The sequence below is a fragment of the Xylocopa sonorina genome, chromosome 4, assembly GCF_050948175.1.
Source record: "Xylocopa sonorina isolate GNS202 chromosome 4, iyXylSono1_principal, whole genome shotgun sequence".
In the NCBI taxonomy this organism is placed as follows: Eukaryota; Metazoa; Arthropoda; class Insecta; order Hymenoptera; family Apidae; genus Xylocopa; species Xylocopa sonorina.
This window is the reverse complement of record NC_135196.1, coordinates 15,222,595-15,245,552: the sequence shown is the minus strand read 5'-3', so window position 1 is coordinate 15,245,552 and position 22,958 is coordinate 15,222,595. Positions and strand designations below refer to the sequence as shown.

The 22,958-nt window shown below is 52.2% G+C and overlaps 1 protein-coding gene across 1 annotated transcript in view; it reads left to right on the top strand.

The window, feature by feature from the left end:
* The first annotated feature begins 9,508 nt into the window (after positions 1–9,508).
* Positions 9,509–22,958, top strand: part of Brm (ATP-dependent helicase brm) — a 254,808-nt gene continuing 241,358 nt past the window's right edge. The window contains exon 1 of the mRNA XM_076894079.1: positions 9,509–9,520. The gene's annotated coding sequence lies outside the window, so the exon portion shown is untranslated. The remainder of the gene's footprint in view (positions 9,521–22,958) is intronic.

Below are 22,958 nucleotides of genomic sequence, written 5' to 3'. Positions count from 1 at the left end.
GTATATTTTTGCAATTTGCCGGCTACATCGAAGACCGACAATTAAATTTGACGGGATAGGCTGTTCGGCTACCGTATAAGTGCAAGGCACCGCCGCGGGATCGGGGTCCGAAGGGTCCGCAAGCGTTGGTTCCTTGGGGACCACCTACACATACCTACCTGTCCCGTGCAATTGCTGCGGCGAGGCGGTAAGAGAGGTCCGATCCCGAATACGAGTTCGGGAAACGGCGATTCGTGTCTTTGTCTCTTGGATGAAGGGCGCCGCGGCGGATATCTCTCGGGGTATATGCGCACGCGGTTCGAGGTGGAGGCACTAAATCAAGGCCCCGCATGCTTTGGATGGCGTCTAACAAATGAGCCAATGACAACCAGCCCGGCCCTGGCCTGGCTCGGTTCTCTCCTTTGCCCCGGCTGTTCCATCTCGCTTCGTCTCGCACGAACAAAACGATAATATATTCCATCGTTCCCACTTTCTCGCTCTCTCTCTCTCTCTCTCTCTCTCTCTCTCTCTCCCTCTCTCCGTCTCGCGAGAGGGCAGAGCAGACGGGATCTGGACGGATCGAGCGAATACTACGTATACGTACGGTATTATGGTATATACATAGATATACTAGTATGTACGTTTCGAGGCCCACGCCACGGAACGATGATCGAGCCTGAAGGAGAAATGAGGCGGCGGCGGCGGCGGCGGCGAGAGGGTTGCAGAGAGAGGAGGCCAGCCGAGAGCCTTTTACACGTCACCGGGAACTAATACCTCGACGCACGCTAATGACGGCCAATAATTTAAAATATGAATTTGTATAAATCACCGGTAATCGTTAATTTCTCGGAATGTTAGATCGGCCCCGGTCCATCAGCCGCGCGCGCGCAGGACAACGACTGGCCTGGGCCAGCCGGTCCCTCGCGTCTTTGAGGTCCTCGCTGAGGTCATTTGTGCTCTCGAGAGGCTAGATTAATTGGATTAATTAGGCATTACCGCGTGCCCGAGGGCACGGCGTTGCATTAGTCGAGAAGGAAGGAGCGAGGGAGGGACGCGGTAGGTAAGGTACACGGGGTGATCGCGTCCCGATGGATTCGCGGGGTCTTTGATTTTCGAACAAACTGATTTCGTCTTTCGTCACGCGTGGACGTGAACAAATTGCCGGTCATTTTTAGCCGCCGACCGATAGCTCGAAGCTCGGAGTTCCGAGTTTCGGAAACGTACTTTTACAAGTACGCGCGACACCGACGCGAAATCGATTGGATCTATCGAAGAACCGACCGGCGAGTCGTTTTATTTACTTGTCCCGTGGCATGCTCGAAAGTCATTACCGGCCAGCGAAATTTGACATGGTTTTTACTTTTATTGCGCGACCATTCGCCTATAATTATTTCCACATCTATCACTCCGACTCACTGGCAATGACCAGCACGGCCGTGGCTCGAAGATTGAAGATCGGCTCGGTAGAAAAAAATGAGACGCGAAACCAGGGCCTTTCGAGCAATAGCACCGAACGTGGACGAAGAAGAAGGAGAAGGAGAAGGAGAAGAGGAAGAAGAAGGAGAAGAAGAAGAAGAAGAAGAAGAAGAAGAAGAAGAAGAAGAAGGAGAAGGTGAAGAAGGTGTAGAGAAAGAAGGATAGCGAGGAGGGGCAGAGGGGAACGGACGGTAGGGGCCTCCTCGTCTATATGGGCATTCGTTGTCGACTGAATGCCAGTCGGTTTCCTCTTGTTCGACGAGAACACGAAAGGCTTCGATGACGTATGGTTCGTGGAAGAAGGAGAAAATAAAGAGCGTGAACGGAGGAACGAGCGTACCTGTGCGATTGTCCTCGAGCGGGATGAAGAGAAAGAAAGAAAGAAAGAAAGAAATAAATAAAGAAAAGAAGAGCGTCGTTGTGCTCGGAGCGAACGAACGGTCATTTGGCCCCCTAAACCGCTTGACATTTCCTCGCGTTCCACTATGTCCGAGCGCGTCAATTGTTAAACGCGCGGCGGCCATTAACGATTTCGAATCCTCTTCTGTCCATCTCTGAATCCGTACACACGCACTCGATCTACGCCTCCCTCTCTCTCTCTCTCCCTCTTACTTGTAAAGATGACAGTCGAGCGAGTAATCACGTATGTACGCGCGTGCGATACAAGTGTAGGTGAGTATTCGCTTTTAACGTAATCTATCGGATATCGAATACGCTAAAAGCTCGGACAGGAAATCGCGTTGAAACTCTGTCCGATGATCGGCACAAGGAGGCTTACGTCTCTTCTTCTTCTTCTTCTTCTCCAACCCGTTGTTTGTTTGTTTTTTTTTTCCATCTTTTTCTCTTCTTCTGGCCCCGCAGTCGGTGTCGCAAGTGCGTGCCATCTGCAGGCAGCAGTAATTCTCGCGAGTTTTAATAGTATATCGAGTTTCGGTATCGAGTGCCTGGAAGAGGTGTTGGTTGTTCATAGGCAAAAGAGGACGCGAAAAGTCTCCTTAGCGAAGACTCGAGTTCGAAATCGTCCAGCCAGACAGCGATATCTTGTTTCCTTAATAAACGGAAGCGGAACGTAATCGTATTATTTGTTTCTCCACCTTTAAGAATACCACCCTCCTGCTGATACTCGAGTCCGAGGGTAGAGGAGAGAAGGAATTGGAAGATGTTGCGACGCGGGCGCAAGACGGTTACGAGGGGTAGGGAACGTTTAAGAAGGTATTAAACTCCCCGCTCCCCGTGTCGTCTGGATAGAAAAGCATTAACGTCGCGCTTACTTTATTCGGCGAAACGTGGAAAGCGTCCGTCGATTCGAGTGCGTTCGATGTCACGGTGTCAGGATGTCTCGGTTAAAGTTTTGAGAAGGGAGTAAGTTGCGAATCGGAACGGGTAGCGGGGATACGGATAGCGATAGCGGTGTGGTTAACGATTACAAATCGTCGGACGGTGCCGATCCGGTGACTATTCGCGGATTAATAGAGCGATAAATAATCGAAGGGAGGGCTGATTACCGAAGGGAGAATGCGGGTTGGTCGCGATGACGGACGAACGGGTGGTTAATGAACGGGTGAGAGAAAGATCGACCGGGTCCGGTGGCGGGACGATTTCTTAGCGGGCAACGAATCCGGCCTGCACCCGCGATACACGGCAGCAGACTCGTAACTTTTCTACCAGGTAGGAACGTAAACCCGTAAACGTGCCCGAGGCCAACATATTACGCGCATTAATTCGCCGTGCTTGACGTGGAAGGCGATTCGTAATACGCGGTCAGAGGAGGGACACCCGGAGCAAACGATACGATCGTTGCGGTCCTATATGGTTTACAACGAGACGTAGGTGCACGTCTCCGATACGTAGGTACGCGGCGTTGGATTTCTTGGTAATTATAAACTTAGATTCCGGTCAACAAATATTCCCGTCAACCCCGGGGGTGACGGTAATTTACGAGATTAACCGAGTCGTCGCGCGTGTCTCTCCCGAGTAGAAGGGGTAACGCCGGGGAGGATTTAATGAGAATCGAACAAGAAGAAGAGGCAACAAACTTTTTTACTCGGGTCTACGCGAGTCTAGTCGCGACCCGATTCGAACAAGATCCGACGTCGTCGTCGACGAAGCGAGCTCTTTCCACGTAATACCGTGGAATAAATCTATGCCTGGCGTAGGGTAATAATAAGGAAATGTTTCAATCGGAGTGATGTATGGCGCGTCCTCGGACACCGGCAGAAAAGGGTCCGAAACGATCAATCTCGACAGCTAGTCGGACATTGGGCTCGGGAATAAAGGAATAATAGAAGAATCGAAGGTTCGAATAAGAAGAAATGGTTTAATTTGATCGGTGGGTAAGTTTGTAGGGGTAGTTGTCGGTAGTCGTGATTTATCTGGATTAGGTGGCGCACGGAGCAGACCCGGTCGAGGTTTGACTTTGACACGATACGTAGGATAGTTGGCTTCGGGTGGTGTGGCGCGGTGCGGCGCGGCGCAGCGGTTTATCTTCGATTAGGAACGTCTTGGCTCTCTGCTGGTTTCTTGGCTCCAGATTTATGGCGAGCGATTTGTCGGTAGCGGCCAGATTAGAATTAGTTTGCGCGGAGCCTCGGAGATCCGCGTTTGTTTGCGATCCGACGCTCGGTCGGTGTTCGTACCGTTGGGAGATCGAGATCTTCGCCGCCTCGAGAGCGGAGACGGTGCGACCCTCGCTCCTCTAGACGCGATCCTGTAGAGAGACCGGTTGATCGAGAGTAACGGGAAATGAAAATCGTGCGACTGTTACGCGAAGAAATTGACGCGGAGGCTGTGAGATAAGAGACGGGGAAACGGATAAATTTGAAGCGCGATACGCGTTAGACGCGTGGACAGTATTATTCGGGTAGTTTGCACCCTTCTACCGAGACCGATATTAATATCTCTAATCATTCACGAACCCCTTTCGCGGCGTTATCAAGGGACACCGGTGGAGCCGTCGGTTGAAACGTGTTATTCAGATTTATCCCATTTGCCTTCGGGGCCGCATCCGTAGAACAAACCAAGTACGGTCACGAGCCGATAAACCGTTTGTCCCGCCCGCGATTCGGATTAACCGAGGGGTTCGATCGTGTTTTTTGTGACACTGGAAAACCGAGAAACAGCCCGAAGGTTCTCCGAGTTGGCCGAGGACCCGTTTAACCGCTGGATGGCTAGCTGGCTGGCTAGCTGGCTGGCTAGCTGGCTAGCTAGCTGCCTCTCTCACCTTTGCCCAGCATCGTCTGGTTATTAATGAACCCGGTGATAGGAAGTGTCCGTCTCCCGGCGAAGAATCACCTCCCGGAGCAACGCTGTCACGTATTCGGCTTCTATTTCCCTTAGCTAACGCTCTCTATATGCAAATACGCGCGTCCTCTTTCGCGTGTCTCCTCCGGCCCGTGTACGCGCACGTGTCTATGGAAATGGCCGCGTATCATCGAGGCGTCTTCACGCGTAACGACTATGATATCCACTCGCGGAGTCACCCTTGGAGCGGGGATGACAAAAAATGCTAAGCAATCGTTAGATAATGGTTGGGCGAGTTTCGAGTGTTTGCCGGTGATAAACGAGGATCGACCGATTGGCCCTGTCGGGGCTCGCCATAAGTTACAATCAGGTGGTGGTCGGTCGGGGTGCGCCAGCCCTCCGCTAACTGGATGTAGGCGTCGACGCGTACTCTTGCCGGTCGAACGGGTAACAAAAATAGTTTATTCGCGACGGTCTAGCCCGCGTCTCTTGTCGCTATGTACCTGCTATGTAGCTGCTATGTAGATCTCCGAGCGGAGGGAACGCGTATCGACTCGTGCGACTCGGGACGAGAACGAAAAATCAAAGTGGACGACGTTAAGATAGTCTGGCATTTTGTTATCTTTACGACTGTACGGGCCCCGTGTACTCTACCCGGCCATGATCCGCCGAGGCGGCTGGTCTACGAGCGTGCGGACGCGGGAAAACGAGCTCCGTAAACGTTTTACGACACCGAGTTATAATTATTTTATTATCGCCGATCGTAAACGATCACCGATGCAACCAAAGGCGCAATAATACGTGGTAAACCAGGATAGCGAACGGACAGCCAGGGACGCGTCCAGCGAACGACGATAATAGGGGTTGTTTCGACTCGACTCCGAACGTCTTCCATTCTTTCGCCGTCCGGTAAGGCCGCCGAAAATACGATGAAACGTTAGGTGCAAAAGTTACGAGGACGGTTCACGAAGTTACATCGCAATCTCCGCAACCCTGAGAGAGTTCCTCAATAAGCGGTCGCGTTTTTTTCCGCTTTTTTCCCCGTTTTCCGGCCGTGCCGGTTTGAATCTGAATCCTTGGAAAGCGAACGAACGAACGAACGAACGAACGAACGAACGAACGAACGAACGAACGAGTCTCTTCCGAGGGGAAGTAGAGTGAGCGAGCGAGAGAGAGAGAGAGAGAGGCGTGTGGGTTGACGGGCGAAGGCACTGCTCGAAGGCAGCGCATTATATGTATACACCGAGAATACCTCCCGCTGGCTGTAGAAATCACTGGCGGGACTTAATAAGCGTGGAAAGAGCCGAAGAGATAGAAGATAGCTAGCCGGATGATGCGAAAACTTTGCTATATTAGCCGCTTTTGCCGCGTTTGCCGCGTTTGCCGCGCTCCGAGAACTTTGGGGATGCGGGCACGCGTGAGTACTTTGGTACCACACCGATCTAGATAAGTACGCGCGTTCCCTTTCACTCCGTAACCGAACATCGCGCGACGTTTCCGCATTGACGTGTTGGCTATTCGAGTTTCAAACGGAGAGACAACGACTAACCGAGCAAGCGCATGTAAAACGTTAATGATGTCATCGTGACATCATTGTCACCGAACGCGAACGGAGTCGGTCAACTAATGGCTCCGGGCTGGACGTCGACGCGTAACTGTACGCGCGTTACCGCGGTGTTATCGCGGGCCAGTTTTATTCCAGAGGACCGGATTTCAATTTTCGTTTACTCTGTAAGGTGGTTTTGCCCAAAGAGTACCTCTTATAGAGAGCGAGAGAGAGAGAGACGTTACCGTAATACGTACCGTTGGGAGAGATGAGAACCGTTTCAGCGACGACGCTATTAATTCATAGAGTTCACAATCTATTAGTTACGTTAGCGGAGGAGCGTTAACGAGTGTAATGGCAGCACACGCGTCGTCTACAACATGTACGTGTCGTTTAATTCCGACACCCTCGCACCATCATCGATGATCTCATGCCGCGGCCGACTTGACTTGGCTTAATTGTTTGTTATCATTACCGAGCGCGTGCTATTGAAATTAATGTCGATCCGTCTCGCTCTCGCTCCGTCTCGCAACATGTGCGCTCCCATAAAACCTGCTTCCGCCGCGGCGCGTTATTAAGCTGCACGCGTCTCGTCTCGCCTCGTCTCGTCTCGTCTCGTCTCGTCTCGTCTCGTCTCGTCTCGTCTCGTCTCTCCCGAAAACGATGATTCGCAACGTTCCAACGAGAGACTCCTAGACCGATCGACACACGTAGAAGCTGGACGGTCGATCGTCGATCCGAGTTTATTACGAATCGGGCACGGTCCAGATACGGTCGATCGACGATATTATTACAGATTGGCCGGACGTGGTGTGAAATTCATGATGAGCCGTTTAACGTGTTTCGACAGCCGCGAAAATTGTCCATCAAGTTCCGAGAGAGGGAGACCAGAGGGAGTTCGAAACGCGTCGACCTCCGCGCGAAACCGATCGTGGCTGCTAAGAGGAGGAGAGGAGGACCGAACGGTCAACTATTGGCCGGAGTAGAGACAGGTTCGAATTACCTGTAGACGCGTATAGGTAGTTAGGTAGGTACATCTCGCGGTTCGCGCATAATTAGGTGGAGTGGAGTGAGTTATCGGCGGCAGATTCGGGGACAATGGTTGTATAAATATTCTGGTCGGGAGCGGTCCCCGGCGTATGCACGTGGGCAGATGCGTCTCGCGGATACAGGGTGGTCCTGACTAAATGCAACGTGGATCGGAACAAGGCCGGCTCGTCGTAACGAGCGGCGTCGCGAAGCGGCGGTGTTACGGCCGCGCTTGATGCACGACGATCTGTCCTGTTTTTGACGCGAGTCGTTACTTGCCAGTTTGCCCGGCCATTGAATCATTTCTTTGCCGAGTTTACCACCGACTATTTAAATAGGTAGGTAGATAGGTAGGTAGGTAGGTAGGTAGGTAGGTAGGTAGGTAGGTAGGTAGGTGAGGTAGGTAGATAGGTAGGTAGTAGGTGGATAGGGTAAAAAAGCTTGAAAAGATCGTCACCGGTCGAATAGAGAGACGGTAGAGTACTCGGTTAGTCGGTGCGGAGATAGGTAGGTGCGTGCGAATGGTAGGAGACAACGCCCCAATTAACATAACGCATCGCGCGGAGACATTTATATATTTAAGGGGAAGGGGGTGGTTAGGGGCGGTCCGAGTTTTATTTATGGTCTACCAAGTTAATTAATAACGCGCTCCGTCCTCTGCTGTTCCTCCGTAACCCGTCTTTTTTCCGACGAGTCGTCGCGTGGAAAAATTAATTCGGTCATTAACGGATCGTATTCGTAACAGTACGATTCGCGTCGCCGCACCGCGTCCGAGTCCCTACCGAGGGTCTCCCGAGACGACCGAGAAAGAGATGAGCTCGGGTCCCGTGGGCGTTTTCAGAAATATCGATTAATCAACGAAAGGGAGAGGCCTTCCACCATCTTTCTTTTTCTTCTATTTACTATTTTCTCGGTATAGACCGGTATATAGTCAGCGAGCGAGGAATCGACACGGGATACCGCGTGTAGTACTGCACGCCGTATTACCGGTAATACGATCGGATCTGGATTCTTTCGGAGCGAAAGACAGGGCCTGGGCGGGATAGCCCTTCTTCTTAAATGAAAAGTCCTCGGGAACCCCTTTAACCTGACCCGGCAGAGGGGTACGTATGCACGTATACGCGAGGCGAGAATAACAGGGCCGCGGTCGATCGACGTTCTTTGTTCTCTGCTAGGCGCGCGTCTATCGTTCGTTCGCCGATCAAAGTTTCCGCGAAGAGACGGAAGTTCTCTTCTCTCTCTCTCTCTCGGGCCACCGAGGGATTATTTTAGAGTAACGTTTCGGAGAGCAGCCGCAGAAATGTCGCACCTTCGGCCTTAACAACATGATAGAGTGCGAGCGACAGCCAACTTTATCACTCTCGAGCGCGGTGGGTGCGTTAACTGCGGTGCACGCTACTATTTCGCCGGCTCCTATTAATAGACACGTACGTCTGTGTCCACGTACCCGTGCCGTTACCGATATTAATAGCCCATAAATCCAACGCTATTTCCACATCACAGGTAAAAGTTAGGTAGACGCGAAAACTTGTCGAAATTCGAAATACGACTATTTCGATCGAAACGATCACCCGTAAATATACCAACTGTCGATAGAACGGAGCAAAAGCGAGGAGAGCGGCTAAGATCAAAGGGCCTAGCGCGGACGCCGCGGACACCGCACACGTTCTCTCTCTCTTTCTTTCTTTCTTCCTTTATTTCTTTCTTTCCCCCTTGCTGGCTGGCTGGCTAGCTGGTTGGATGGCTGGCTGGCTGGTTGGCTGGCTGGCTGGCTCTTGCTCCGAACCACCGCGTGATTTCAGCTATTCTATTCTCTCACCTCTTCCTGTTCGCTTTTTACTTTCCTCCTCGCGAACGATTCTTGAACGATAAACTGCGAATTCGTCCTGAACGTCGCGTTTCGAAACTAATAACAGCCAATTGTCGGGGTATCGCGTACCCGGCGTAATTGGAGGAATAAATTGAAAAATTAGCAGAACAGCTCCGACGGTAGCTCTGACTCATCAAAGTCCCTCCAGATCCGCCGCGTCTGCCGATACGGAACGCAACGGCTGGGGAATGTCGAACGGTCTCGTCTCTCGACTCTCGTCTCTCGTTTCGCTTTAGCCTGATACACGGACTTTCGTCTTGAAAAATTTCTTCCACTTTGGCGAGAGGGGGAGAGAGAGAGAGAGAGAGAGAGAGAGAGAGAGAGAGAGTGGGTCGTTAATGAGCGGAGGAGGCATCTGCTAGTCGCGATCGCATAAATCAGAGCAAAAGGGCCAGAGGACGACCGAGAGATGACGGAGCGATAGAGGAGGAAGCCGCGGCGTGGTGTATACCTGTGCTCAGTTTTCGCGTGGTTGTACGCGAACGTACACGTACGTGTATACCTGGTGGGTTCAAGAAAACATTGACACGACACGAGGCAACGCACCCGTTCCCGCCGCCCCGATGACACAGCGGCGCGCACGTGCACGCGAGTAGTCGGACATAAATAATACAAGACGCGGACAAAGATGCCGCCTTCTTGACCATTTGTTTAAATTAAAATTATCCCCGGGTCGAGGAGCGGGGAGTTCGTCTCTCGTGCCCCCTGTATCCCTGCGCGGTGTCCTACCACCGACGATCGTTAACGTCGACCAGTCTCTCTCTCTCTCTCTCGATCGGAACCGAGAGAGAGAGAGAGAGAGAAGCAGATTCGGTGAAGAATTCCGGGTATGACCTTAAATCGGCTCCCCTGATTCACCGCGATCTCTCAATCGATAGCGGACAGACTCTACGACTGGATAGACTGGCTGAAAACACGGTAATTCGTCCAAGATTTTATGTCGGTCATTTCAGGCGTCCTGTCGATTCTCATCCGCGGCTAATTGAACGTTTTCTCACAGCGAACGAGAAAAAGGAGGTGCCGCGACGACGCGATCAGATTCGCCGATCTGTTCTCCGAGCGTAGAGCCCGAACTAACTGATTTTCCAATTAGCGGTTGTCCGAGAATGTTCAACTGGCTCCACGGCAACGACTGGCTCCACCCTCGCGAGTCTCGCGTACACGTACGCCGATTCGAGTTACCGCGAGTATCCGATCTCGTCCCGATCTTGTATTTAAATTTGCTCGAAACGCCAATCAACGGATAATTAGGAGAACGTCGCGTTCGTTCGGAGTAAGCGGAATGATCGATCGCCGTAGGAGTTCGCGATGGGAATCCGTCAACGTCGCTGGCCAGTCTCCTCGTTTCACACGAAGGGCTGTAGTTAAACTTACCCACCCCCACCGGCGCCGTTTCACCGGCTCGCCTTCTTCGGGGACTTCTTCTGTCTTAGATGCTGCGAGAAGATACGCCGTGGAAGGTGTAATGGATCGCCGCACGAGCAGCCGCACGAGCACCCGCCCCTCAACCCCCTTAAGGAAGGGAACACTGCCCGCGCGAGATCGCTCCGATTACAGAGAAGCGAGGCGTAATGTCCAAACAGTTGCTCGTCAACAACGGCGTCTAACGGTCCTACGGCATCGCCACCATCGCCATCGCCACAGCCATCGCCATAGCCCCATCGCCGCGTCCTGGTATACGCCAGTCGACGGTCGAATTCCTCGAACATCTCGGACGATCGAGAGTCGAAATCTTTACCGCCGAGACTCTGCGCTGCCTCCTCCCGTGGATACCGTTACGAGGGTCGCGTCGCCTCCTCGAAATCGAACGTTTCGAACGGAGGAGCAGCTCGGCTAGCTGTATTATCCGGTGGAGATAAAAAGAGAAAAAGAAAACATCTCTCGAACGAACCTCCTTTGATCCTAACCAAGTTAACAGCAGTCCAAACAGAAGCGCAAACATCACCGGAGAGTCGATTTAGACCGAGGAAACTTAAGAAGAAACGTAGAAGGGATTAATAACCAGGTAGCGAGGCTGGCGAGGAAATCAAAGCCTCGAACTATCCCACGGTCGAGGATCCCCCTTCCCGGCGTAGATTCGATTTCGGTAGCCGCTGGTCGAAGAAAATGTCGATGGACGCGGATCCGCGGGCGACCGTCTCTCTATACGTGTGCGTGCATGCCAGGAATGAGAATAGCGGTCGGAACGGAGCGACGGGGGTTGGGGGTGTCGCGACTCTGGAAGAAGGGAGGGACGCGCACAGAGGGAACTTGTTATGCTTTGAGAGATATGGCGAAGGCCTGCGGAATACATAATTTTGTAAAGACAAAAATGCTGCACGGTCGTGCCTCTGCCGAGTCGCATTTTTCCTTGTTTCACGAAATGTTCAACCTCGCCGCCCCAGCTCATCTTTTCCGTTCGCGGCCTCCTCCTAGTCCAACCTGCTCTTTGCTCCTATCGTCCCTCTCTCCACCTTACGGAACTTAAACTTTCGGTTGAAAATTATAATATTTAAAGATGCGGAAAATTTCGTTGGCGCGTTGGGAAAGCGACGGGACGGGACGGGACGGGACGGGACGGGACGTATTTCACGATCCACAGAAGCTAAAGGACCTAAAGGACGCGCATTCCCGGGTAATAATTCTCGAAACGAGATATATGTACGCGTAACTGCGGCCGGGATGTCGTAAACGACGACAAACTATTGTCTCGGGGACGGTAGAAAATGTAGCCAATAATAAGCGGTCGTGCACGGAAATAGGCGAAACGCGGGTAACGGTCCTTTCCGAAGGGAAAAATTTCCATAAACTCTCCCGATCGTTTCGTCTGATCTCCTAGTCCCCTTCCTTTCCTTTCCTTTCCTTTCCTTTCCTTTCCTTTCCCTTACCTTCCCTTCCCTTCGTCAGAGTCCGTTCGACGTCCCTGTCCCCTCTTACTTTCACGCATAGTTGAGATCCCTAACTGATTTTAGTGGTTTCCCTTTGACTTTTTGACGTCTTACAAGGGCCGACAGCCATTCGAATACTTGTGTAACCGCGTGCCGGGTCTGTCGCTGCCATAACTAACCTAGTGTAACTCTCCGAAACTTTGCCTCTCACCATCGGAGTCCCCTCTCCGTGGCCTCAATTCCTTCGGCTGCGCGTCGAACCGATCGGTTTTTGATATCTCGAATGTTCCCGTTTTACGAACAAACGATACTTTTAACGAAGACGAAACGAAAACGTGTCGGTGAGATTCGGAGAACCGCGAGGCAAACTACTCGCGACAACCGTGCGGTTTGCATTCTGGCACGTATAGCAGTTTTCAAGATGGGTATTTGATAGGATGCGGACACGTAGGCTATGTATACGCGGCGACTCGGTAGATTAGGATGATATAATTACAACATTAACATAAGTCACCGGGCAGGCACGGCCGCGGAATAATAATCGTGTCGAACACGTGTGCGCGTCGTCGTTGCTTCGTTTTGCCGCTGGCTGGTTCCTCTGGATGCTGCCAGTTTCTTCTCTCTTTAACTACTATCGAGATATTACTATCGTTGAATTTCAGAAGGAAAAGAACGAAAGACAATTGACGAGTAAAATTAAGAAAGAAAGCGTTCACGATTCACTGGTTCGCGATTTGCCCGGAAAGAACGTCAGTTTGGCGAGATCCAACCGTTTCGTGGACACAAAGAAAAATTTGTTCCGCGACGACGATGACGGCGACGACGACGACGACAACGATAACGACAACAACAGCAACAACAACAACAACAACAACAACGACGACGACAAGAACAACAATAAAGCGAGAGAGAGGGAGAGAAATGAAAAGAAAAGGAAAGAGAGAAAAGAGAAGCATGAAATCGGGAACGGGCTGACTGCGGGCACGGCGTTCGAAAAGTTGGTGAACCGATGAAGCAGTCAGGCGATCATAAAAGGTAGGCAAGTTGAGCGTTGGTTGATGAAGAAATAAAAGTGTACCCCCGTCCGGCTCCGCTCCTCCCTCCGTCCACGGGCCAACCGGTCGGAAGGTACAGAAAGCACCGAGATAGGGTTGCGGAGGCAGGCAGATTTCGCTCCCTCTCTCTTTTTCTCTCCCTTTCTGGGTTTATCCGAGTCACCGATCGCGTAGATTCCGAGAAGCAGCCGAAACAATATCATAACTCGTGGCCCCGGGAGCCCATGGCCGTAAATAGAAATGCCTGATACCACCGGAGAAACGGAGAAACGGAGAGAGGAGAGAGAGAGAGAGAGAGAGAGGTGGTCGGCTCTTTCGTATTCCTCCCGCGCAAACGGAGCTCCATGATAATTATGATGCGTCTCGGAGTCCCGCGCGATCGGTTTTTGATGTGCCCGGTACCGGTTCGCCTTCGCTCGTGATCGAAATATCTGATCGATCTCAGCGCGAACCTGCCATTTTTCCGGCATTTCGCTCGCGAAATCTCCCCGCGTCGGGTTACATCACTCGATTATTACGCGTTCTCGTTACGAACGAATCGAAGCTCTCGTATAGCATACCTAATTCCCGTGCCCGGCTTTGAATCGGTAACTTTTCGAATTTACTACCTTTCGTTTCTTCCCGTATTCATCTCGAAGAGAACTGGAACGACTCCCTTCGACCGGCTTTCCCGTCTAAACGGTAATAAATCGTCGAATAGTGCACAGCCAGAGTCGAGCGAGGGTGGGGTGGATGCGAAGGGGAAAGGTTACGCGATTAATATTTCAGAATTTATAGGATGACGGTATTTAAACGCGGAGCAGAAGTTAACCGTAGAAATCGAGCTGAATCGCCGGTGGCACCCATGCGGGTGCGCGAGCTTCGACTTGATGCGTATCCATCTATGCGTTATTATTATTGGTACATTTCTGTGTCGATGTCAATTTCAATTGCCCGTTGAAAAGATTGATACGGGCGATTCAGGCGGTACCTAAGTATATCTATCAGTGTCGTTCGACGGTGGCGGCGGCGGCGGCGGCGGCGGCGGCGGCAGCAGCAGCAGCAGCAGCAGCAGCACGTCTCCCATAAATGCAGAAACCAACGTCCCCGTTCCGGTGTACGAGTCGAGAGAAGGAGGAAAGGAGAGCGAGAGAGAGGGAGGGAGGGAGAGAGAAGAAGAAAAGTTTACGGGCACGTTTTTGGTGGCTGCTTTCGAGGAACGATGATTTGGGTAATTCTCGTTGGACGGTAGATTTTGGGACCCGATTAAGCGGAACGACCGATGAAGAGAGTTGGAGATCCAGCTCGGGCTGAAAGGTACTGCGTACTTAATAAAGATGATGACAGTCGCGAGAGCCTTTGTGAAAGCTGCTCGAAAAGCCTAGCTCTTCTTTTTCGTGGAACAAAGTCGTACGGGTCGAAACGGTCTTGGTAAATAAACCCGGCGATAATCCGGCCAATTATCTGATCCAGATCTCGCGGGCAAGTAATTTTTATTAAAGATAACCCTGGTAATGACCGCGTCCCGTCGTCGTGTCTCTGACCCGGTACCTCGTACGTATTTCCCTTCTATCCGTTCGACGAACGACCTACGAATCTACGAGTGCGTAGACGCGACGTGTCAATTTTAAGTTCGTTAGAAAGTTTTCGCGTGTAAACGTCCAACGGAAAGTTTAACGGCCGTCAGCCAGCCTCTCGCCATTGTCAAAGCGAGAGCCTCTTCCCGAGCGTGGCTAATGGATTTATGGTCGCAAAATTCACCGGACCAGACGCGTCTCGCCTTCGTACAATTTCGGAGACGATATTAGCATTAGAAAGAGAGAGAGAGAGAGAGAGAGAGAGAGGGAGTGGGGCAAGGTATGGCCCAGGTAGAGATCATCCTACGCGTTGGTTGCTCCAACAACGACAAACCACACCCGCGTTTGGACAATGGGTTGACGCGGTACCACGGTACACCGTGCCCTGCTCTCGACTGGGGGTTTTTCTTGAATTATGGCTTAGCTGCTCCGTCCGATAGGCATATACCATCATAGGCCATCATCGACCGGTTTTGTCTCACGGAAGGGAGGAGGGGAACCGATTTGGTATCGATCCATGTACGCGCGGTAGCCGCGGTCCCGCGTCGACCTGTTGTCGAGCGTCCGCGATCCGCGCGGACAATAAGTCAATCAGCGGGTCGATCAGAAGTAGAGAGACCTCCAGCCGCGCGACCTGAAACTCCTGACAAATGATTACGCCGCCGATACGGGGGACGTCTTGATGTCTTCTTCGTATAGACGCGCGTATACCAGGCGAAACTCGCGGCGACCGTACCATTCGACCAACTCGCTTGTCCGTCACACAAATCGCCCGACCAGCCTTCGACGATGTCACCGATTTATTTTACGAGACGACCCGTCGCGTACCATCGCGACGCCTACTACCACGGCCACCTATCGATGCTTTACGATCCTTTGCGACGACCCGCGTTAGTTACCTTTCCACGATCGATTCACCTTCTTTCAGGATCTCGTCCTCCCATTTTCAATTATTTATCAACGTTTCGCGCGGTTCTTGTTTTATTCTAATTTATGCGCGATGAAACGTGTCTGGACCGGCTGGGAATACCGGTTTCTATTAGCCAGCAGGATTTAAATCACAGTATGCGCGTGGTCTGTCTAGCGTCTGTGCGCCATTATTTATTCCCTCGTATCGTTGATAATCATTTGTTTACTCGTTTAATAATCGTAACAATAGTTTCGAAACGAACTGCAAGAGAGATAAAAATGTTCGCGTCGCGTCGCGTCGCGTCGCGTCGCGTCGCGTCGCGTCGCGTCAATTTTCGACGGGTGCAACGCGGCGGTGGCATCCGAGCTACAAGAAAAATTGATACGTGGGCCTCTAATGGGCCAACAAAAACGGACCCAACATAGGGACGCGACAACAAAAGCGTATGCATATTATGAATGGATGAACGAGGCGAAGGAGGAACGGATGCCAGAAATATATTGCCACGGTGCACCCACTCTCTCTCTCTCTCTCTCTCTCCGTCTACGAGCTGCGCACACACGTGGTGTCTCGAAAACTACAGAGCTGGAAGGATGAGAAGGAGGTGTAGAGGTGTAGAAGCGCGGATAAAGAAGAGAAGAGAGGAGAAAGGATAAAAATGTAAAAGGAGAAAGCTGCGAAGCTCGGTCGTCCCTTCTTTTATCTGGCTTCGCGACGCGAGGAGTCTGGCGAGGAGCTGCGCGACAGAAAATTAGTAAAATCCGGCGGGTAGCGCGTGGAACTGTCTGTCCCGGTGTCCAGAGTCGGATTTATAAGGAGCGAAGTCACGATTTATGCCCGAGCGTTGGTTATTTATCGATTTCGATGGTGAACACGCGATATCGTTGCACGGATATCGATACGTTTGTTGCCTATACGAACACTTGCCCCACGAGCTTGGGGCCAGCCTCCTCCTATGGTTTCGTCTCTCTTTCTTCATCTCTGTCCGGCTACTTTCGCAGATACTTTCGTCGGAAAGTTTGTTCGGTCTTTCGGATCGAGACCGGACCGAACCCATTCGTCCCTCTGTCGTTAAAGAGCTGCCTCTTCGGGTGAAATCGTCCGTCTACTTTTTCTACGATACGATAGATTAATGCCGTAAGCGGGGGAGCTCTGAAAGACGAAAGATCAGCCCGATTAACCGCAGTGAACGGGCCGCAGTGTTAGGGACGGGAGTGGTTTGCCGTGCAATTATTAATTCCAGGAAATCGATAAGCTCAAAGAGCTCCTCCCGAAGCCGCGCGCTTGTAATTATTGCCGGCGGAGTAGTGACGAAGACGAGGACAAGGATGAGGAGGACGACGACGACGACGACGACGACGACGACGACGACGAAGAAGAAGAAGGAGAAGAGGGTGGAAGAGGGTGGAAGAGGGTAAGGAGCAAAAGACGGGCCTCAAAGCGCGATATCACCCTCTAATCACGCATCGACTCATCGAAAAGCATCGAGGTTCGCGTCGACCACCCTCTTTGAAAGGCATCGAAGGGAAAATAAAAATGTAAAAAGTCAAGTTGCCGATTTATATCGTCCGGAACGGGTAACGTTTTTACGAAGCAAGCCGGCAGATGCACCAAGCTGGCTCCGCGCCAAGCTGTTGCCGCGCGATTAATGCGCGATTAATTTCGCGTAAGCAGAGGTGCTCGGTCACGCACCATCGACGTACGAGCGACGTAGGACGGAGAGATATTAGGATAGGACGGAGGTAAGCGTCCGATAACGCGAGTCGCGACACCACCGCGTAGGAACGAGGCTCCGACCACGCGGTGTGGGCCCCCTCTTCTCCGTGGCTGTCGCTGTGGCACGGTGCGCCCTATAAGAAGCGATCGTTACTGCACGCCGCCCTATAATCTACGCTTGGCTAATGACGTCCATTACGTTACCGCGCGCCTCGGACCGCTCGCGTCGTCCGCTCCCTCGGCCACGGTCTCGATGCGCGACTCCGCGCGTATCCTCGTGCCACGGCCGCCTCCCAGGGAACACACCCGAACCACCAATTCGCTCGCGCTCACCCTTCCGTGCTCGCCGTCCGTCCTCTCTCGCGCGGATGGACGATTTCAATTTTCCACCAAACGCTTTGTCTCCCGCGACGCTTTTACTACTCGCCTATGCGCGTACGTAGAAATATACGCTATACCGGGGATAGCCGCGTTAAAGTACAAGTTATAGCGGATAAATTTATAGCATCTCCGGTGGAAACGCCATTACTTTAAACGCACCCCTCTCCGCAGCCCACTCGCACTTCCCCGGTATTGGCTTTTACGGTATTCGAATAGCCCGCGCGAGAATAATACCTTCGATTACAGACGGATTCTTCAACGATACGCGCGCCTCCGCTTCGAACGAAACGCCCCGTTTCGAACCCAAGTTCGATAAGCTGGGAGAAATCGTCTCGCGGGGAGGACGAGGGAGAAACGAGAGGAAAAGGATCGCGTCGCCCTTCGCGAGACGATCAAAGTTCAAGCTCGGTAATCTGGCCTAATCATGGCCCGGTGCCCCGAGTCGCTAACTTCTGTGACGTGTGCCAAGCCGGTGGCGGGGATTCGAGGCGAGAGAGGAGTATAGAGGTACGTATGCATCTACGTGTAGGTGTGTCAGTAGTAGCGGCGTTGGTATCGGTATCGTCGTTGCCGAGTAGGTTGCCAGCCGGGAATAAACCGTTTATCCCATATTATAATTAGTTAAATTCTTCGGGACGTGGAGGTGTCTTTACACGTCAGTCAGCCCACTTCGCTTCCAGGCTCATCCACTCCGGTCCCCGTCTTTCCATCTCCTGCTCCACCTCCAGCTACGTCGACGGCGCGCGGCGAGATCACCCGTTCCGACTTAACTCGTCCGCCGCCTGGCCAAGTCGAGAGAGGGCGATACGTAAGATATTAAACTATCCGAAAATTAGTTAAATCTTGTTTAAAAGTTCGAGAGAGGAGAAAATTGACAGCAGAGGGGTTATCCGACAGTTATCGTTTGCGAACCGAATCCGAGCGAACGAAGCGAAATCGTATCTACGTTCCAGAGACCTCGTAGCAGCTAAAAATCGAAGAGGAATCGTCGGAACGGCCGTTGCGCGAGACGCTAGAGGCTGGCCCGAGGGTGGCGAGGGACGCGAGGGACGCTAGGGATCGAGCACGCGTGTAATCGAGAACGTCCAATTCTGAACGGGAGATTAACACGGTATTATTATTCTGACAGGATTTTAATTTCGTCCGCGGCGAACGAACCGATTTCGCCCGTGAGAAGTTACCGCTCGCTTTTCTCCGGAACGTGACGCCAAGGTGGGTGTATATCGATATTGACGAGGGTGCGGCCCGCCGCGACGTATCCGGCCGAAAGGCTAGAAACACCCCGTCGCCGAGCTGCTCGGGGGCTCTCGCAGCGGGGGCTGCCCACAAATTATAGCTGCCCGACGTGATGCTAATCTGGTGAAAGTTTGGAAAAGCAGGCTCGATCGATTCTACTTAATTTATTATACACCCGTCCTTCGACGGAAAATCCCCGGAAATCTCTCGAATCGAACGCCACCGTTAATCTGTCTTTTCGTTCCTTTCTTTCTTTCCTTCTTTCTTCTTTCTTCACGGCTGACGAGATGCCGCGCGATCGAGCATTCTTTGCGTGGAAATAGCGTTGGTGGTGGTGGTGGTGGCGATGGTAGCAGCGGTAGAGAAATTTATGAAAGTAATCCGGCCTCGGTTGGCTGGTGATCGGCGTGGGAGCCGGGCTAGTATTTTATTGTGGGCCACGCTCCACGAGAAATCAAACTTTCCGAGCGAAAAAATACGACGCAACGGATACAAGGAATAAAAAGGACGTGGGGTGTCACCTGTCCGTACGTTCAACAGGTATGTAGCTCGGCATTGTCAGGCGACTTTTTCGCCCCGCTGGTGCGAGTGTGCGCGCGTATTTCTCCTCTGGGGGAGAATCTGTCGATGCGAGAAACGAGTAAAGGAAAGGGAACTGAACTGGTTCTCGTCAAGTGGAGCTGAAAGAAATCCGATCGAATCGTACTTTTGATCGGAGGAAAATATTTTTTCTTTCGATTTCTATCAGTCGTGAGAGACGCGACTGTTTTCGGAACGATTCCCTCGTCGATGATGGCTCCCCGAGGAGGGTAGCCTTGGATCCTTCGTGACCAGTTTCGATCGAAGGTCAACCGATACGCATACAGCCGAGAGATCGAATGCGTTCATCCGACAGGTATTCCAACCAGTCGAAGGAAGAAAAAGAAGGTAAGGTGGGTGGGAGGAAGGAAGGAAGGAAGGAAGGACGTAAGGAGGGGAGGAAGGGAGGAAGGAAGGAAGGAAGGAAGGAAGGAAGGAACAAGGAGGAGATGTAGACGAATGGCGTGCTAGGATCGTCGTAATCTTGTTTCTCGTCTACGAACGCTACCAGAGATGCTACCGGAGCCCTTTAGTTGCCGAGGCGTACCCCGCAGGTCCGATCATTACCGCGACATTGTCCGCTAATGGATATTTATGAATGCACCAATCAACGCCACCACTACTGGGCTTCAATGCAATCAGAATCGATTATATAGATTCCGAGCGGCAGACGCGTAATAACCTTCGATCGTCCTTGGGAGCTTCTTTACGCGTGGGCGGGCTTTGAAAAGGGCTCGGAGGAATCGGGAAACGGTGGAATTCTGATATACTCGAGAAGAAAGAATGTTTTCGAAAAGTGACGCGGCGGTGCGAATACCGCCGTCACGGGTTGATAGCAACGCGCGGCGTGACCGGAGCGCGTATAATATCGCGTGCGTAGCCGGGGCCGCATTGTATGTTTACGAGCCGAAGCCGGAGGGGCGAAAGGTGTTGGGCAACACGTGTCCGTATCGACGAGGATGTATCGACGACACCCGCTGCCTTCGGGGCAACCGCGTGTGGTCGGGTTCGCGTGAATTCTTCACCGATCGACCGGGAATTTGCTGGTTTCTTACAACGCGAAACACCGAAGGAAGAGGACGCGGATACGGTGTCGGTCGCCAATGACGACGCGGATCGGAGCGCGATTCCCCGAGCCAGTGGCATCGTCAGAATGAAGAACGACTCGGAGGTGTCCACCTAACGTTACTAATGATCTCGTGGGCCCCGTAGAATACATATGGAGCGGCCAGTCTGAATTAAAATCGGTCTGGCTATAGCGACGGCAACCTACCCTTCTCTTCTTCTATGATTAATGGAGAGTTCACACTCAGAATGCACACAGAGGATAATTAAGGGGATATATTCTGGCCACCGGGCCCGTGTGTAGTTCGAAGAATGTAACGGGTGACGGGCTCGTCAGCCCGTGACTCGACCGAGACGAGACGAGACGAGACGAGCCGAGGTCCCCGTCCGGTCCGAGTTCCGACCCGGTCAGCGTTGCCCGATCGATCGGCTGCTCGTCGGAGCGAGAGTCGAATTTCGTTGGAAAATCGAGTCGAGCGACCGAGAGGTAAGAAAGCGCGCGAGGTACGCGACGCGCGCCAAGTCACACCACCTTGTATAGACTATTCGGGCGATAGGCTTTAAGATTTGCCGCATCACGTTGCGCGAAGGAAGGGCGGCCCTAATCATTAATTCAAGGCTTAGGTGTAAACAAACGATAATTTGATAACGTCCAGAGACGGAGAGAAGCAGGGGGGCGTCTCTAACGGCTACCGACTGCCGAGCGAACGCGGAAAGGGCGGACGGAATCTTCTCTTGATCCATCCACGCACGGGGTGCCTCTTCCAACTACTACGGTATTAATTATGCATACGACTGGCAAGAAATATGCTCGATTAATTTCCGGTTATTTCGCGGTAGTCGCGAATCGAACGAAATTCGATCGCGGAAGGTTCCAACGACCGGCAGCGACGGTGTACGGTGTTGGAAGCTAGGCTCGAGGGGGTGGGCGGTGGTGGTGTTGGCGGTGATACGAGCCACCGTGACGGAAAGGGGAGAGGGCGATGCTGGTCCGGGGGTTAGCGGTGGTGTGTACGGGAGCGAGAAGAGCGCCATTCTTTTGTAAGAAGCTCACATAAATTGCGACACCCAAGAGTTAAAAGCAGTCTTAAATTACGTGCCGTCGACTCCTTGATGAATCGAGTGCTCCCACCACCACCTCCTTCTCCTCTACCTCTACCTCTACCTCTACCTCTACACCGCCACCTCTTCCGCTACTTTCTTTCTTTCGTGCTCTCTCTCTTCTAGCTTTCTTCGCTTCTACGGAGATATAGATACAGAGATGTATACCGCGCGTGTATATCGTTCCACCTTTAACGATAGGGTAGAAATCGGTGGAAAGGTTGACCGGCGTGAATCGGAGCACGTTCGATCGCACGGCGTTCGTACGGCCGACTCGAGTGGGTCTCGCGCGGCACGGGTATAAATTAGCTCGAAATTCGCGTAAACAAGTTGTATCGCCGGTTGAATCGTGGCCACCAATCACCGGATCTTCTCTTTGCCCCTTGCCGACCTGTCCCCCTCTTCATCCTTCGCGGCCTTGCTTGCCTCCTTTTGTTTTTTAATATCGCCGTGTATTTTATACATATTTCTGAAATCCTATCTGATCCTCGTCGACTGATTTATATGCACGATGATACACGCGTGCCGGCATTACCAACGAGGGGGCCCCGAGAGCAGCCATCATATCTGGGGGAATCATCGGGCAGCGCAAACAGAAAATAACTGGGTTACCTTTAGTTTTATTTGGTTGGCGTTGGTTACGTTCGTTTGAACGGCGTGGCGGAGGTGAAAGGGTCGGAGGGGCGGAAGAGGAAAGGCAAGTCGAGGCGAGGCGAGGCGAGGCGAGAGGCGAGAGAGGCGAACCGGCGGGGACCGGAGGTAGATACGTTATTGTTCTTGGAATGATTCCAAATAAAGATTTCACCGGCCCACAGTGTGTAGAAACCTGAATAATAAAATTCCGACGATTGCCCAGCGCACCGCTAACCTCCATTTAACTCTGGCTGCCGGTTGCTGCGCACGGGTGTAAAGGCTGCCTCCTCTCTCTCTCTCTCTCTCTCCCGTAACAAATTGTCCCGCTCAGCGTCTTTGCGGTATCAGAAAATGAAACGATCCACCGAGTGTTGATGGAATTATTATCGTTTTACTCTGGCTGCCAACGGCGGAAGAACGGAACGTTGGATACCAGAAATGGTGCCGGAATGGTACACGGAGATCAGTCTCGAGCCGTGCGCGTGATGTACGTTCCATCGGGTTTATATCGTGGTAATCAAATCGCCTGACATAAATTTCGGTCATGCACAGTTACGAGCGGACGAACGAAATTGGCCGAATCGGAACAAGTGGGAACTTTGCGACGATAAAGATCGACTCGCGGCGTGTAATTCGCGCGAAAGCGCGAATATAAAGATGTTTGAAATCGGAATATTTTCCGGAGGGCTTGTCTCGCGAATCACCGTACCCTTTGGCGT